Raw genomic sequence first — 9,196 nt, 5'->3', positions numbered from 1 at the left:
CCCCAGTCCCTCTCCAGCTGTCCGGGAGCCCCTTTAGGCACTGCAAGGGGCTCTGAGCTCTCCCTGGATCCTTCTCCTCTTCATGCTGAACAATCCCAATTCCATCACTTGTCATCACCCAGGTTCTCTGCAGAGATTTCCTCCACCACCACCACCTGCAGCCGAAGGAGAAGGTCTCAAGCACTCTGTGCAGCCTTTGAGGATCCTGATTTAGAGAGTAACATCCAAAGGTTTGCAATGTAAGGCTTATTAATTTCCTTTAATTTGAATTTGGTAATTATTTTGTACATTTCATCTTGGTGTTCACACCCACTTACACAAGTCTTCCTATGTTTTCAGAGTTTCAAGCAATTCCAAGAGGTTGGTAGAGGAGGTAAGGGTAATTCCACAACCAACCTCAAGCTGCTAATAGGCTAAAATTGTGCTATTTGGAGAAAAATTTTGCTTCAGTACAGAAATATCTGAAAAAAAATGCTTAAAGTAGCAAGAGTGTGGCTTGGAATTTGTACAAAAGAAAGAATAAAATACTTGTAAAAAGCAAAATCCAAGTAGAAAGAAATACTCTGCATAGTCACGTTAAAAGGGGGGTTAGTAAGGTCAAGGAGAAGTTTTGTTTTGAGAACTGTGCTGCTGAGGAGTGCAAAGAATAACAAATAAGAAAAATATGCCTTTTTTCCTATCTCCTCCTGAATGAAACACAGCATTTTGTGGAAGGTCAGTCACTGGGAACTGATGGGAGATGATAGAGGCAGGTTCCCAGCTCAGCTGTACAGATAATTTCAGTCCCATTCCGTATGGGCAGGGCAATGAGGCTGTCCCAGCCTTGTCTCCAGGTGCATTTCCATCACACCCAGCCCTGCCAGCTCTGCCGTGGGAGATCACATCAGGCACATTGCATTAGAGCAAGGAAATAGGGGCAGCAATAGCCCGGCCAGCAGGGCACTCCAGGCAATCAGAGCAGCCCAGCCACGCTCAGCTGAGACTTATCAACTGCAAGAAGTGGGGAAATGTCATTTTTTTTCCTTCCCAGGAACAGCTTTTATCCGTGTGTGTTTGTGTGAGAAGCAGCGAGGCGGGAGAGGAAGCACAGCCAGAGCTCTTCCACCCACCCACGACAGGATGGCCATGGATCCTCTGCTCTGAAACTCTCCCTGTCACCTCCCAGGGACATCTGCTGGGTCTGCAGAAGGTGGAACTGGTGTCTTCACACTGCAATAGGCTGGGAGCAAGGTGGGTAATGGGCATAATTAAAAATTACTTCCAAGTGGTTTCTCCTTCTCGAGGAGGAGTGTGGAAGGGCTGGTTGGGCTCAGTGCTGTGGGAATAAATATCACTGTGTAGATGATGGTGTGGAAAGTAAACAAAGAGTAAGGTGGAAAAGGAATTGGAGTTGTCTGGAATTGGTTGATTAGAAATATTTGCACATCAGAAATGAAATCAAAGACTCACAGACAGGTTTGGGTTGGAAGGGACCTTAAAGACCACCTTGTTCCTTGCCATGGATGGGGAGAATAAAAGGCACCTGCAAAACTCTGGACATCTCCTGATGCTGGCTAAAAAGAGAGACAAGGGAAAAAAATTCAATAAATCAAAAGAAATGATCCTCATTGTGAAAGTCAGAGCAGTCTCAAAGTGCTTAACTCAGGCTTCAAGTTCCTCAACCCCTCTTGAGGGTGGAGGAAGGAGCTTCCCCTGTATTTTGGGAAGGGCAGGACCATGGGAGCTGTGTCTGTTTGCCAGGCCTGTGGTGAGCACCTTGCCTGACATTAAGCAGAGGCAATAACTTTGTGATGACCTAAATTCATTTAAAAAGGAATTACTGATGTATATATTCAGGTCAATAGCGCTTTCCCCAGGTTTCAATAATCGGATCAATTATCTGAATCCAATAAAATCTTATTAAAGAAATTCAGAATTATCTTTAGAATAGCTGGCCTTGTAGTCCCTGAGTAGGTTACAAAAACTGCTATGAAGAATTAGTGTGACCTACTTTCTGGGCGGTACAGATATCATTATCATATCAGAGGTGCAGGCTGATAAGACTACATGACTTCCATCTCTTATTGAAGAGAGTTTGGCAAAAAACTCGCACACAACTTTCATCTAGCTCTCCAAACTATTTTATTTTCCTAAACACCAGCTGAAATTTGAAAAGTCAAAGCATTGCACGTGAAGATACACCTATTGAATGAAGTGAATGAGGTAAAACCAACAAGGTGATGAACGTTTAAAGCACCTGGGGTGGGGACAAATTGTTGTTGTTGCAGGTCACAAATGCTTGGTCAGCCCAGACACAGCCATGCTGACCCAGGGTCACTTTGCACCTCCTTCCATAGGGTCAGTGAGGACACAAATTCTGAAGCAGAGGAAGAATTACAAAAAGACAATGTTTTATTACAAAAGCTGGTGGAAAACCTTCCAGCCTTCTCTCTGCCAGGTGAGATGTTTGGTTATTTTATTGCTTCTGAGACAACCACTTTGTTAAAATCTGGCTGGAAACTTCCTTATGTTTCTAAGCTGTTTTTTGATGGGGCAGCATTTGCAGATCTGGGCTGGGGAATCAGGCTGTGCTGGACAGGATTTCCCCAGGAGGTGCAAAAGCAAATCTTTGGTATCTCTAGAGTAAACCTGACCTCCGTGCTGGCTGTGTCTGGAAGAAGGGTTTCCTTAAAAATACCCTGGGATATGTCAGGGCTGTTGTTTGGAGCTGTGGAAGACAGTGGGGATTTAACTGGGGTTGCAGTGGGCTCAGTGTGGGATCTGTGCTGGAATTTGTTGCATGGCACCCCTCCCTCAGGCAGAGGAACCAGTGAAGGAGAGATAGGAAGTTCCTGTCCTGGTTCCTGGAGGTTCCAGCTGGGTTTGCTCAGCTCTGCCCCATTCAACTGGAGATGTGAAGATGCTGTGCTCCTGTGAGGAGCATCACTGTTCCCACCACAAGTGGTGAGGAGCTTCTCCGAGCTGTGCAAACACAGAATAGGGTCACAGGAAGGGCTCCAAACACTGGTAACCCTTTCATGAGGTTACCAGAGAGTTGAAGCCAACACATGAGGCCGGAACCGCTTCGTGCCAGCCAGTGGAGATGGCAGTGGAGCAGTGCCAGGAGTGCTCGCACCCTCCTGCGCCCCTCAGGCCGCCCGGCAAGGCCGGCCATCCCTCACGCACCCACCCACGGCGAAGGCAGCAGAGCAGCTTTGGGACCCCCGCACCAGCAGGCCCTGAGCGTGGCCAGGACGGTTTTCCAGGAGTTAATTAGGAAGACGAGGCTCTGGGAGCCTGTTGGAGAGCGCTGAGCAATCCCAGCTGCTCCGCAGGCCCCGCCGGCGTGGCAGAGCCAGGCCCTCCTCCCTGGCAGCCGCGGGCTTTGATCTCGCCAGTATCAAACCAGTTGGGCCCCAGTAGGGTGGTGGGAGCAGCGGGAGCCACTGGTGGCCTGTGGCTCAGGGCAGCCACCTTCTCTCCACACAGGCCCGCCGGCCCCCGCTCGGCGGCGGGACATCAAGGCAGGGCCGACCGACGAGCGCGTTAATTAGGAGGCTGAAATTATAATGTTGTGTTAAAGAACAAAGAGTCTCCAAAGGAAAAATATGTGCCGCATATCTGACAAAGATAAATTGGATTATTCAAAATATTCCTGATGAAATGTTACATTTTGCAACTAATTATCAATCTGTTTTATCTCCGGACCAGCTGGGCATTTTTGTGCATGCAAGACCTGCCTTACCAATGATCTTAAGATGTCACTGTAGCGTTTACATCTTTTATTTCAAGATTTAAATAACTAGGAAGTAGCTAATGTAATTCACTGCTGAGAAGAAAGGCTAGTTAGTTGAATGCTTTCCAAAGTGATCTTTTCCTAATGAACTTCTCTGGACTGTGAGTAATGAGGCTTTATTCAAATAATGTTTAAGAAAGGTTTTTATAATGTAATTTTTTAAAGAAAGAGCAACATTTAATGCATTTAAAATATCTTTATTAGTCCTATACTGCCTCATGTAGCATTAAAGCATTGTGAATATTTGGTTTTGTTCCTTCTGAATGTTCCTTTTGTGATGAACTGGTTGCAGTAGCAATGGAGCTATAGAAATTGGGCAATTATCTCGTAAATGTTCAGTGATATCTTACAAATTACCATCTGACATGATTACAGAGCCATTTTGCTGTAAAAGCATTTGTTGTTTAAGTATATTTATATACCACAGTGGTCTGTATTTCCCCTGGTCCCTACTCAGACGCTACTCCTATGTGCAAGCACTGAGCTTTTCTACCCCTTCTACAGCTCACCTTTGGGACAGCTGTGCTGAGATTAATCTGCTGGAGGTATCATAAAAATTTTCTTTTGAGTATGATTTTCTGGTAGTTTTCAACTGGAATAGGAGAGGATACCTCACAGGTTCCCTCTAACAGCAGTGGTCTGTAATATTTTGGATTCTTCACAAGGATCTGAAGTTCTCCTGGAAATGTTCTGGCAAATTTTGCTTTTATGACACTGAACTGACAGGGTGGCCAAAAAAATTTAAAAAATTAAATATCTTAACATAATTGGGCAATTTCTAGGAAGGGGTAACCACAAATGTATTTGAGCAAACCTCCCTAGTTTTGATTAATGAATGAAGTGGCATCATTGAGTATGGGCTGATCTCACTCTCCAAAAGATTACTGACTCCCACTGCTTATGGGACCTGACTGATACACCCCATGATTACACATTTCTGAAGCTGGTTTTATTTACAGCAGAATATCAGCTCAAAAAGGACTTCACTCTAGATCTTGAATTTTTCTGCTTCTATCTCCCAATAGTTAAATTTTAAACACTATATCCAGCCTATATTCAAGGTTTTCCCAGAGACCAGGAACAGAACGTGGAGACTGCAGCCTGTGCAACATGGAATAAAACCAAAGCAATTTGCTCAGGCCATCAATTTTTCCTCCTCTTTCTACAGAGTGAATTTTGTCCCACCTGATGATCATTTTAACTGTTCAGAGCAGGTTCTGCTTCATTGTAGAAATGAATTCTTTCTGCCTGTTAAAAAGGCTCTTTCCAAAGCTGATCAATGCATTCCCTGCTTTTTTCCATGCTCTATCCAGGCCTGATCCTGCTAAGAGCAGGAGGTGCTTGGCCCACTGACCTTCTCCCAGAATTTCTGCCAGTTAGGAGTGGTCAGCACCCAGCAGGATTTGGCCTTTGCTTTGCACAAAAACCTCCCTCAGTTTGAATGTTTCATAATGTATGTTTAAACAGTCGCAGCTAGCAAAGAACTTTGATGAGGCAAAGGGGTAATTGGATTTTCTTGTTCTATAATTAAAAACGTATATGTTACATCCACATTAATACCAAAAGAGTTCATCATGATCAGTGTTATTACAATTAATACCAAAGGATTTAACAGTGATTGGCCACTTAGTTTAAAGGGTACCTGAAATCATTAAATTGTTTGCTGGAGGGCTTTTGAAGGCCTGTTGGATCACCTGCTACTTCATTTTTTTTTACTCCTGGCCTGCAATGTGAGGTTTACTTTTACAAAGTAGGAGCAACAGGGTGATCATTTTCCTTTATTATTCCCTTATTGACTTCCAGTTAATTTTAATCTTTGCATTAAGTGACCTCTATTAAGCTTGCCAGGTATCTGATTACTCTGCCAAGGTTGAGACCAGAAGGCGACCTATTGCACCACATCAATTGTCCTTCACAGAAGCCCTTACTGTTAATCAAGAGAGGAAGATTAAAGGAGATCAGAACTATCAGCCTGGAATGAATTTTGCATTTGAATACACCTTTCTACCAGTGTGTGTGTATTGTCCTAGAAGAAAACAAATATGAGCTCTTAGGAGCAGCGTCTGCTCAAATCTCCACTGAGAGAAGTTTTCAAGGCAATTTGGCATCTGTAGCCTTAGCTCTACCCTTAAATACTCTAATATGTTTGTAAAATTCTAAATTAGATACATTTTAATATGTCTGTAAAATCTCTAAATAAGCTTTCTCATATTTGGTTTGGACAAACACTACTTTCCTTTTTTCTTTTCCTGAAATCCTAAACTGCTTACATTTAATTTTTCTCTGTTCTACATAGGTACAAATGAGCTTAATTAACTCATCTTCTTGGAATCACAGAATCTTTTAGGTTGGAACAGACCTCTAAGATCAACAAGGCCAAACATTAAACCTACTTATCTTAAGTTGTTGGATAGGTTAGAGTTGACTTTTCATCAGCACGTGAAGTTTCACACTTTGAGGCAGCTCCTCAGGGGTTGTTGTCTTTGTAGAATTCCATTTGGGGAATTCAGAATTTAGAGTTTGTAGAATCCCTAAATTTGTATCAGCTTGTGCATTTTCATGTGGTAAATCCCAGTGACCCCAATTAATTAAACCATACATTTATTTGTATAGGAAAAATATTAATTTTCTTGTATTTCATTCTCTTAATGTGTTCTGGAACTTTGCCTGAAATTCTTAGGAACAAAAATTCTGAAATTATTGTTGAAAGCTACAGTGTGGGTCTAGAAAAGATATAATAAATGTATGTAAAAATAAATGTATTGATTGATCCCTGATTATAATTATGCCATTATACATTAGGTTTCTGTAGTTTAAAAATTTAATCTCTTGTCTTGAAACGATTTCATGTCTATGACTTCACCTTTAATCATCTACAGAAGTAAAAAAAAACCTTGAAATTTAAAAAGAAGGTAAGTTGGTGTTAAAATCAGAGTTTTAGTGCAATTAAGTATTTGCAAGGTCAACCACTGCAGTCTAAAATATTCTGAACTAGTTCTGAATATGTCAAATTAATAAATATATTCATAGAGGGGAAAATAAGTGAAGATTAACATCTTTCTAGCTTAGGAATCCAACAAGTGCTTTAAAAAGAGACCTGATCTATTTGGAAGATATTTTTTGAAACCTAAAATCCTCTTTTCTCTTTTTCCCAGCAGCCCCATCCTGCACAAAGCCTCCCAAGCCTGGTCAGTTTGTTCAGCTTTCCTAGGAGCTTGTGGAGCTTAATTTCAGTGCAGTGGATCCCAAGAGCTTTTCTCTTTTATAATCAATTCTACCTGCACCAACTTATTCTTAATATAAAAATGACCAGTTGGAACACGAGAATGTAATTTTATCGGGATTCAGGTCAATAATTATATTTATTTTCTTGACAGAAGAGTCACCTCCAGCATTCAGTAATTTGATTATTGTGCTTAATTCATAAGAAAATTGGACTAACCCAACTCAGAAATGCTTTTGTTCTATGGTTAACTCCTGTTTTTAAATATTTTTATGATATAAAGGCTTTTATTTCCTCCAATTAGACAGAAAAGTTGCCCAGCTCTTCAGCTCTCCAAAGGAAATTGGGAATGATTTAAAAAATTATGTGTTGATGCATCTTTATGACTTAAATCGCAGCAAACGTATTTATAACTTTTAACGCATTGAGCATCTGTTCTTCCTCTTCCAGGCTGTGCAAACAAGAGTGCTTTGGCTTCCCCTAAAATATTTCCTTTTTTGAACAAGTCCAACAGGCACACTGTGGTCAATGACAAGGCATCCTGAGCCTGGCTTGTTCCAATCAACTTCTGCAGGAGCGGGATCGCCAAGGGATCGCGGGAGTCGGGAACAGCGTTTAGCACTTTGCTGACCTTGACTCCACCTTTTCAAAACTCCTTCTGGAACCAAGATTTTTTCCAGCCATTTTCAAGTGATTTCTTCCACTTTCTCCAGAGACTGAAACACTTGATTGACCTGTGATGTTCAGTGAAATTCTTGCGATGGAAAAGAAAAAAAATGTTGGAAGTCCTAGACATGAAAATGCTCATGAACTTTTTTTTTTAAAATCTTCAAAAAGTTTTCAATGTATCATCTGTCCAGGGTGTTTAACAACAGGTATTTGGGGTTTCTTTTCATTGTGAAGGAAGATTTAGGAGCAAACATGAAAAATAGATATTTAATTTTAAATGTATGATTTTTACCTGTATTTTAGCCTTGTATATAACACTCTGTCTCACTTGAGAGTTGCTAATAACCAGGAAATGATTACTGAGAACCTCTGAAATGACATCGAGTAAAAAATTAAAGGATGTGAGGAGACTATTTTTAAGAAATAAAAGCTTTTAGAGCTGAGATCATGATAAATTATTTCTCAGCATTCCTTAGAAAGAATAATGGAGCTGAAGTTTGTACTGTGTGTATTGTGTTACTTGATGAATCTCTGGCTCACAGCACCTACATGAAAACAGGACTCCCCAAAGACTTGTCAGGACTCTATGTTAAAAAAGTTTGCACAGGGAAGGAGATTTTATTATTTTAACTCACTTTTACTTCTTATGTTTTTTGCTTAAACTTGGTAGACATTTTGTGGCATCAGGAAAAAGGTCTTTCAGCTTGAAATTTTGAATCAGTCCATGCTGAATCAACTGAGTGGTGGAAATGAGTCATGATTGACCAGTTTTCTGTGTTAGAAAACCAAGGAAAAGAAAAAAAAAAGCTTTCTTTTTACTAAATTACTTAAAATTTATTTTTAATATCTAAAGTTTAACCCTACTTTGAGGAATTTACCTATTAATTATTTTCCAAATGTCATCAGCAACAAATATAGGTGATAAATTCACCAAATAAGAAATTCTGCAACAGTAAATATTTTAGTATTTGTATAATGCTAATTTGCTCTCTCAGTTTATTAGACAGAAAGTTTCTCTGTTGAAATGTACCAAACCAACATCCAAAAATGCAGCTTAATTGCACTGAAGCACAATTTTCTGAAAAATCTGCATCTTGAAAGCTTCAACTCTGTAAGTTTCCTCATACTTCTCTTTATAATAATCCCCTGGACGAGAGGCAGGTATTGTTTGTTTTTGCGTAAAAAAGTGGGACCAAACACTGAATTAATGAAAGTTGAAGATGAACATTTGAAAGGTAGATATGTAGGGCTTCATTTATTTTAAAAATTATTTTTGAGGCTCCATTTGTTTATTCTGGATAGGTATCCTGGCTGGATGAATTATTGCTTCCTAGGGATCCATCCAAGCCCTGTGGGCTGCCATTGGCCTCTGGGCACTAGTGAATTCCAGTGTTAATTTTATTAAGCCCTGGGATTTCCTCCTCCTGGTCACTTTTCCCTGGAAATGAAGTGTGGAACATGTAGGGCCTCAGCTGCACCAGATCCCTCCCACAGCACGTGGAATGGGGCATGGCATGGACAGCATCTGT

The 9,196-nt window shown here is 40.8% G+C and overlaps 1 long non-coding RNA gene across 1 annotated transcript; it reads left to right on the top strand.

Annotated features, from left to right (window-relative positions):
- The first annotated feature begins 1,073 nt into the window (after positions 1-1,073).
- LOC132076428 (uncharacterized) lies at positions 1,074-8,110 on the top strand. Its single transcript, XR_009418909.1, has 3 exons — positions 1,074-1,230; positions 2,337-2,437; positions 7,505-8,110. It is a non-coding gene; the product is annotated as an uncharacterized LOC132076428 (long non-coding RNA).
- The last annotated feature ends 1,086 nt before the right edge of the window (positions 8,111-9,196 follow it).

Source organism: Ammospiza nelsoni, chromosome 8 (assembly GCF_027579445.1).
Source record: "Ammospiza nelsoni isolate bAmmNel1 chromosome 8, bAmmNel1.pri, whole genome shotgun sequence".
Classification (NCBI taxonomy): domain Eukaryota; kingdom Metazoa; phylum Chordata; class Aves; order Passeriformes; family Passerellidae; genus Ammospiza; species Ammospiza nelsoni.
The sequence above is the reverse complement of the archived record's forward strand: the minus strand, read 5'-3'. Positions and strand labels throughout refer to the sequence as shown.